Source organism: Labeo rohita, chromosome 25 (genome assembly GCF_022985175.1).
Source record: "Labeo rohita strain BAU-BD-2019 chromosome 25, IGBB_LRoh.1.0, whole genome shotgun sequence".
Lineage (NCBI taxonomy): Eukaryota > Metazoa > Chordata > Actinopteri > Cypriniformes > Cyprinidae > Labeo > Labeo rohita.
The window spans coordinates 22,303,554-22,312,146 of NC_066893.1; positions in this window are offsets into that span (position 1 = coordinate 22,303,554).

The following is an 8,593-nucleotide window of genomic DNA, read 5'->3' on the forward strand; positions in this document are numbered from 1 at the left end:
CATCCTGTGGTTTAAGTCAGCAACGGTTTTTCACAACACCTTTTCATTGCGTGTTAATGATCTTAATTCATAAGTATGCATCAATGACAGTCACATCAAGCTTGTATTTATAATCTTCTATATATATTTTCAAGGACAATTTTTCCTTGATAGGACAGGAACCGAGTGGGAGAGAAAGAGAGGGGTGGGATCGGGAAAGGTCCACGAAGTTGGATTCGTTCTTGGGACACCCGAAGCACAACTGTGCCATATGTTGGCACGCTGACAGCTTTTCTGTTTTTGTTAAAGAAATTAATACCTTTAGTCAGCAAGGAAGATTTTAGTTGATCAAAAGAGACCGTAAAGACATTTACATGGTTTCAGAAAATTTCTGTTGTAATAAACAATGTTCTTTTGAACTTTCTTTTCTTTAAAGAATTCTTTAAAAAAAAAAGCCAAAAACTGAGTGTCTATTTACACTAAATGCAAATAGCCTGAGTTGTTGGCAGAGGCTATTTACACACTAACTCCGCCCACCAATGTGTGATTGGGGAAGCCGATACTACAAAAGACGACTAGCGATGGTCTAATAGCTCTAGTAGCGTAGATGATAACGCGCGTGTACTATTCTTTTCGACGTGATCGATCCGGGTTCGAATTTGCCTTCTGGTGGACTTTTTTCTCCCCTTTTCAAATCTCATATCATATTGGAAAGGTATTTATTTTCAATAAAAATGAAGGAAATAATTGAAAATAAAGTATCAATTATGGTTAGGATAGGTGTAGGGAGGGCTTATTGTCCCAATAAGGCAGCATTTATTTAATAAATTGCATCTAACGCTATTCACACTTAGAGCAAATAGCCACTGCCTAAAAAAAATTATCATGGTTTCCACAAAATATTATATAGGAATATAATACAATATTATAATAAGAAATGTTTCTTGAGCACTAAATTTGAAAATTAGAATTGTGACACTGAAGACTGGAGTAATGATGCTGAAAATTCAGCTTTGCACCACAGGAATAAATAACATTTTTTGAAAAATATTAAAATAGAAGCAGTTATTTTAAATTGTAATGATTTTTCCCAATATTACTGTTTTTACTGTGTTTTTGATCAAATACATGACGACTTGCTGAGCATAAGAGACTTTCAAAAACAATTAAAAGACTTGATGGCTAAAAACTTTTTATATTACTGCTCAACAGCTCAAATCAATAACAGTGGGGCTACAGTTTACCACCTCTGTTATTATTAGAGATACATACATTTAAAAAATATATTTATTTTTAAATGTACATTTCTGGTCGCATTGCATCTGATTCATCAGTGTACATCATTTCTAACAATTCCCTCTTATTTTTCCTTCTGGATAAACGTCTCCGAACAAGTATCTGATGTTGCGGGAAAGCTGAACGTTAGACTGTGGAGGAAAAGGATGGCAATGCCACCACCTGCTGGATGGGAAACACTGAATCCATCCATTAAACAAATACACTACCTCTAAAGGTGTTCTATCCACATAGATATTTCTTAGACGTTTTTGTAAAGAGAGATTAAAGAAATCGCTTTAAATTTAGAACCATTTAGCTGCCCTGATTATTCTATTTCACATTTACAAATATTTCACAAGACAACACTAACTAAATTTACACAAATTACCCAGTTTAAAAGTTGTTTACTTAGTTCTTATTGTGTTCCAAACTAATATTCCATTGACTGTTTGTAGTTTGTAATATATATCTTAAGGATTCTGCAAGGTTTTAAGGATTCTGCTGAATATATTAGAATAGCTGTATATGCACAAAAACATCAATGACCACACAAAAGAATTTTTGCATTTCGCTTTCGCAACATACTCATTTTGTAAAATGCAAACTTGTCAAGAACCGCGCTGTGCCGCTAATGATCACAGGAAAATCCCTGATTTTGTCACAACTCTACTTCCATTCCATCATTGTTCTCCAAAACCGATCAGTTCCTATGATTGCACTTGCTCCGCCACAATGGTCAAGCCGCAGACAAAACATCTCTCGCCAGAATGCACTCCAAAAGCAGAAAGACAGCATTTGCTGTATGTGTGAATGGGGTGTTTTACACGTCTTTGCATGGCAGCATTACGGTGGTTATTTTTAGAGCCTGTTTCGAATTCCAGAAATTCGTAGAGCTGCTCTGTTATGATAAAAAAAATATTTCGGTCAGTACTGTAGTATTCAGAAATAAGTTTGATATACGATATAAAAACCTTGGATACTAAAATTATAAATAGCAAAAGGAAATATAACAATTCTCAATACCACAAAATCCTCAAACATTTATTGAATGAAAGTAAACAGTAAAAATCATAGAAGCAAAGTTATCACTGTATGAATTAGATTGATTCTTAGTAATAACCATACGAAAATTAACCATGGTTTTATTATAGTAAAACTGTAGTAACCATAGTTTTTTTTTTTTTTTTGACTACCACTTGTATAACCACAGTTTTACTACAGATACCATGGTTAAAGGATTAGTTCACAGATATAATACAGATAATGTACTCACCACCTTGTCATCCAAGATGCTGATGTCTTTTTTTCTTCAGTCGTAAAGTAATTATGTTTTTTGAGGAAAACATTTCAGGATTTCTAATGGACTTCTATGGTTTCCCCAAATTTGAACTTCCAAAATGCAGTTTAAATGCAGCTTCAAAGGGCTCTAAACGATCCCAGCCGAGGAAGAAGGGTCTTATCTAGCGAAACGATGTTTTTTTATATATAGTCATGACAGTTAGGGTACGTCTAAAAACTCCCATCTCATTTTCTCCTTCAACTTTAAAATCGTCCTACATCGCTGCAGAAGTACCAACCATGGGCGTTGCTAGACCCCATTTACTGCACATGCCCCAGTAAAAGTCTGCTTGTAAAATCAACGCAGTTTAACCGAAGACAAGCTGGTCCATGCACGCAGAAAACCATGCCCCCGCGCGTCTGTGTATTTAACGGCAACCGCAACGCACACTACGCCCAACCATACACGCAGAAGTGTCAGCATGCAACTGAGGCAGGCTATGAAAAAATTACAAATCACTGCTCGAACGCGGGCTCGTACGCACCTTGAATTTTTCTGCTGTTCCGGGCGGCCGGTGTTTGCTGCCCTGTGCCCTCCCAAATTTCCCCCCAGCACCCGAACGCGTTTTCCCTCACGCATCGGGAGTACCAGCAGTTTCAAGCACTGGACGACATCATCAGAGCCATCAAGATCAGGTCTCAGACATCAGATGAAAAGCATTAAATACCAGGAAAATCTGTCAAATCTATGGCTATTGCAGCAAAAATAAACACTTTTTTGTATTCTGTATGTCTTATGAAATTAATATTTATTTATATGAAAAAGTGTGTGAGTAATGGGGGGCCTGTGCCCCAGTAGAGCTTTAGGTCTAGCAACGCCCCTGGTACCAACCCAGAGTTTACAAAGTGAACATACAAAGAAGAGCAAACTTTACAAAAAAAGGCAAAACAGCGATGTAGACCGATTTTGAGGTTGGACGAGAAAATGAGACAGGAGTTTTTAGACATACCCTATCTGACCAGAAAAAAACAGTTCACACAGAGCTAGAGAAGACCAGCATTTGAGGTTAAAAATTATATAAATTGTAATTTCTTTTGAAAAATAATCTATCGCTTCGCTAGATAAGTCGCTTTTTCCTAGGCTGGGGTCGTTTAGAGTCCATTGAAGCTGCATTTAAACTGCATTTTAGAAGTTCAAATTTGGGGGCACCATTGAAGTCCGTTACATGGAGAGAAATCCTGAAATGTTTTCCTCAAAAAAACAAAAACGTAATTTCTTTACTACTGAAGAAAGAATGAACATCTTGGATGACAAGGGGGTGAGTACATTATCTGTACATTTTTGTTCTGGAAGTGAACTAATCCTTTAACCTATGGTTAGTGTAACAAAATCATGTTTGTTTGTTTTGTTTTATTTGTAGTATAAAAACCATGGTTAATTTTCGTAAGGGTTGGAGTGCTGTAACTCTTAGACGGATCAAATTTACTGATACACATCTGATTTTTTTTCTCACTTGTTTACGTTAAGACAATCCTGACTGTGTTTACGCGAATACACGGCAGCATTTTGACGTATTTTTGTGTGTAATTGGCCGTTTAGGCGCCAAGTATATTTTGCTTGTCCCTTGTTTCCCTCTGTCTCGAAGCGCTCGCGCAGAAACCCGCCTGAGGAACAATGTAAGTACTCTTTCACAGCTTAATATGCTTTTAATAACTCTTTTAATTTTGCAACAGTAACTTTACATGATTTGGCTGATTTGGACGTTAATTTTGGGATTTAATAGAGCGTCGTAAGGAAATGAAAGGAACTGAATGTGGCACAGTAATTGTTTTATCTTGATTGCCCTATTTTTATAATCGTTGGAAGCCGAAATTGAAACTAAAAGTCTGATTAATCGCATGTACAGCCCTTCTAGCAATTCTCCACCAGCCTTCAGGCCTGTTAAAATCAAGAACCATAACTATAATGATAGTTTTAAAAAAATCGTTCTAAATGTAAAAGAATAGCAGAATCCACAACTATAAGAATGCCAGCCCAGAGGAACGATATTGTTGGAATTACTTCCAAAAAAATATTTTTTTTCTAGCCAATAAATGATAACAGCTTATCAAAATCCAAAATAAGAGCTTGAGGCAGATGACACAACTGCGGACAGACTTATAATAAACATAACATTATCGTACGTTGGCGTGGACGCTAATACAGTAACTGTCATAGTTATAGTTCTTAGTGTGAACAAGTCTTTATTTCCACCTCATTCCATGCTGGTACCGCAAAGTAAAAAAAATCCACATACACTCACTTTCACACATGTTCAGGCCTAGAGATCTCCATTAGCCCACCCTGAGACTCTGACCCTGATCCATACTTAGCACAGAACGAGACGTTAAAGATAGCTGCAGAAATGGGCCTGTTCCTCCACGGGGCGGAACAGTGGAGCCATGCAAATGAAGTCGTTCGAGATGGGCCGCTGGGCGTGAGAGTGTTCAAGGAAACCTGTGTCTACCTATGACCTGAAAAATGCAGTTCTTTGATGCAATCGGCACATTTAACGGCCGTTTGGACGTGCAAGTCTTCCTGGCCCTGAGGAATCTGGTCTGAACTCTCTGTACCGCAGTGATACACAACCTGTGTGCCTCAGGTGTCCTAGCCGCGTATGGCATTATCAGATTACACACATCAACACAGCCACGAACAGGTGCCTCATCAGTACACAGAACAGGTGGAGCACAAATACACACACAAACACAGATCTCGAAGGACTGGGGATGGATGATGGAGAAATGGTCATTTATTGTCATCATTCAATTTATTTAACCTCTATTACCTAAAAAGTATAACCAAACACTTGCATTTTAAATAACTGCCCTATAAAAACAAAATGTTTTTTTGTAGAAAATATGTGATGCCTGCCTGTGCAAAGCTCACCCACAATGCTTGGAGATTGTAGGTGGTTGCTAGAATGTTTCAACATGGTTCCTAAAGTGTTTGGAGTGTTTTTTGGCATGTTATAATCACATTTTTTGTTTGCGGCATATACAAAAAAAGTTATGTGCCAGAGTTTAAGGGATAGTTCACCCAAAAATGAAAGTTCTGTCATCATTTACTCACTATCATGCATTTATTTCTTCTGTGCAACACAAAAGAAGACATTTTGTACATATAATATTGCTTTTGTCCATACAGTGTTCAAAAAAACACTGGCCTCCATTGACTTTTATTGTGTGGACCTAAAACAGAAGAAAGCCTTGCAGGTTTGGAATGACACAAAGGTAAGTAAATGATGAAAGAACTTTGATTGCTTTAAGGTTAGAAGGTTGCTTGCCTTAAGCAAACACCATTATCAATGCAAGCCAATCAAAAAACTGAAATGCATGCATGAGTGACTGAACCCCTCACTAAACCAGACTATAGGTGAATTCTTAAACTCTCACTTGGAAAAACTGGTTTTTCGTGCTCAAAAATAGAGCAAGGGAACTTCCATTGTCTGTAGAGTAATGAAAGCCAACTGTAAGACCTGCAAAACATTCCAGACTCACACTTTTACACAATCTGTTTCCGGCTGCAGTCACGTGACGCATCTGATTGGATATTACTCGTCTAATCAAGTTTTGCTTGTGCATGTTTTTCATAACAGAAAGCAGAAAAGCAGGATCTGCAAAAAGCTTTATTTAGTTGTACTTAAAAATTCTAGTAGGGCTCGCAGGTCAAGATGCTTGTAAAGAGATGATTTAACTGGAAATGTTGTTAATAAACAGGAAATGGCATGGAGAGTTAAAAGTTATGAGGCTGAAGGTTCAACATTTTCCACTAAACCCAAAATTACAGATTCCAGTTAGTCAAGCTTTGAAAAATTCTAGGTGGTTCCATAAAGAATTTCTAACATCTATGGAAGCTTTCAATTGGACAGAAAGTTCTTGAAAATGTTCTTCCGATTATTAAAATGTTCACTGAGGCACTAAGAAAAAAGTTCTTTGAAGATTCATTGAGGAACCCAAAGTAGATTTTCAATAGCATCACTGTGAAACGCCACTTTCATATATATTCAAGAACATAAAGTCGTGAAAGAGCATAAGTCTTTAAATCTGATTTAAAACCTGGCAGACCTGGTTTGGAGGTCAATGCAGACCAGTTTTTAAGGTTGAACTAGTTGTCTAGCTATCTAAACCCTCTCTGTTTTTAGAATAATAATAAAACATACTTCATTTTTTACTTTAAAAGGGCAGTGCAAAAATGCAGACCGTATCAGAATAATCAGTTGTGAGAAAATGAGATGAAAAGATACAAAAAGAACACACTTCCGTTTTCTCTGCTATTTCACATCCTCATATTATTAATGCCATGTCTTAGTCTTTCGCAGGTACACGCGTACGTTGAAATCGCACAGATCTAAGTCAGCTCGAGGTGCATGAGGTCATGAGTGCGGAGCATAGGTATACGCTGTTCTCCCAACAGGTCGGACAATTATAGTGCGTAATTAATTGCTTCTCTAATCCATTAAAGGCATCTATTTCCAGGGAACCACAGGAGATCATAGGATTAATTTAGACGCCTGATGAAATTTCAAAAGCGCAGGTCTTTAAAATAAGCCGAGGTGTTGTCAGGGGAGTTACGGGTTAATGTTTTTGAGCAGAAACTGTTACATTGAAAGATTTTTGGGAAAGTGTTTCACAAAGTGTTTCCTAGAAAGATGGAGAGTCACGGATTTAGATTTCGTGACCTCAGGACATCAGGTGGAGCCTTTCACCGCAGGGACTGGTCCAAGCAAAACGCAAGTTTAAATTGCAAATAGACATCAGACGTGAGGTTTCAGTCACAAATGTTTGACTTAATGACAGAGAAGAAACACCACAAGTTTTTCTTTGGCCTTTTAAGTTGATTAAAAAATGCGATTACGTTAGTTTTAACAAGTTGAGAGTCAATAAAATAGCTTATAAATAAAATGTGACCACAAAATCAGTCATGAGGGTCAATTTTTATTGTTAAATATTAAGAAAATCACCTTTAAAGTTGTGCAAATGAAGTTCTTAGCAATGCATAATTCTTTACTTAATACCCTAATGATTTTTGGCATAAAAGAATAATCTATAATTTTGACTTACAGTGTATTTTTGGCTACTGCTACAAATGTGCTACTCATGATGGTTTTGTGGATCACGGTCACAAATAACCACGTTTGGCATTTGGAGTCAAAACTGTTATCATTCAAATTGAAAAATTTAAGTTAAGTTTAAAACAAAAATGAATGCAGGCTGAATTTCAAGTGCTGTGAATCAAAGGCACAAGACGTTTCAAAAACGTACTTTCCTTTTGAACAACACTTAAGTTTAGAGTCCACGCAAGAACTCGAACATCTCACCCACTTTCTACCGAAGATCCGCAGTCCAGAGAAGCTCTTGGTGTTGTTGGGAGAAGGTTGAGCTGCAGGGGTTGTGATGGACAGGTCTGAACAAGATGAGGAGGCTGAATCTGGACCACCGGGGTCTTCGCTGTCTAGTAGAGCCTCCAGAGGTCGGGACAGCCCCTCCACCTCTCCCTCAGGTTGCCAGTTTGACTGCTCCATCTCAGATGTGCAACCTGACTTCACCTGTCAGAACTTCAGACACGACGGTCACAGGAAGCCAGTCCATCAAAGTCATCATAGCAGACCAAAAAGAAACTTTTGAAGCCGAGGTTCAGAAGTGGAAGCGCACTCCACGCGTAGTTTACTTCAGTACGGCTTAGACAGGCAATCGTGCAGAACGCCACAGCACCAGGAAGTAGATCTCAAAGTGTGGGTACAGCTTTGACAGATAACGTCACTTCTTTTCTCGTCCATGAGCTGCCGCCAGACGACTTCCTCCTCCTTTCGTGGCTCTCCTACCTCAACTCAGCTGTTTGTATGGCAAGAACCTTCCCTCCAGGCAAACTCTCTTTCTCTCTCTCTCTCTCTCGTTGTTTCACTTTCTCCACTCGCACCAGGCATGTGCGTGCAATCCAGGAAGTGTCAAACAGGTGTAGGACTTTTAGACGTGTGGCTACCTGCCCCTCACGCTGAGAGCTTTACCGCCCCTCTCC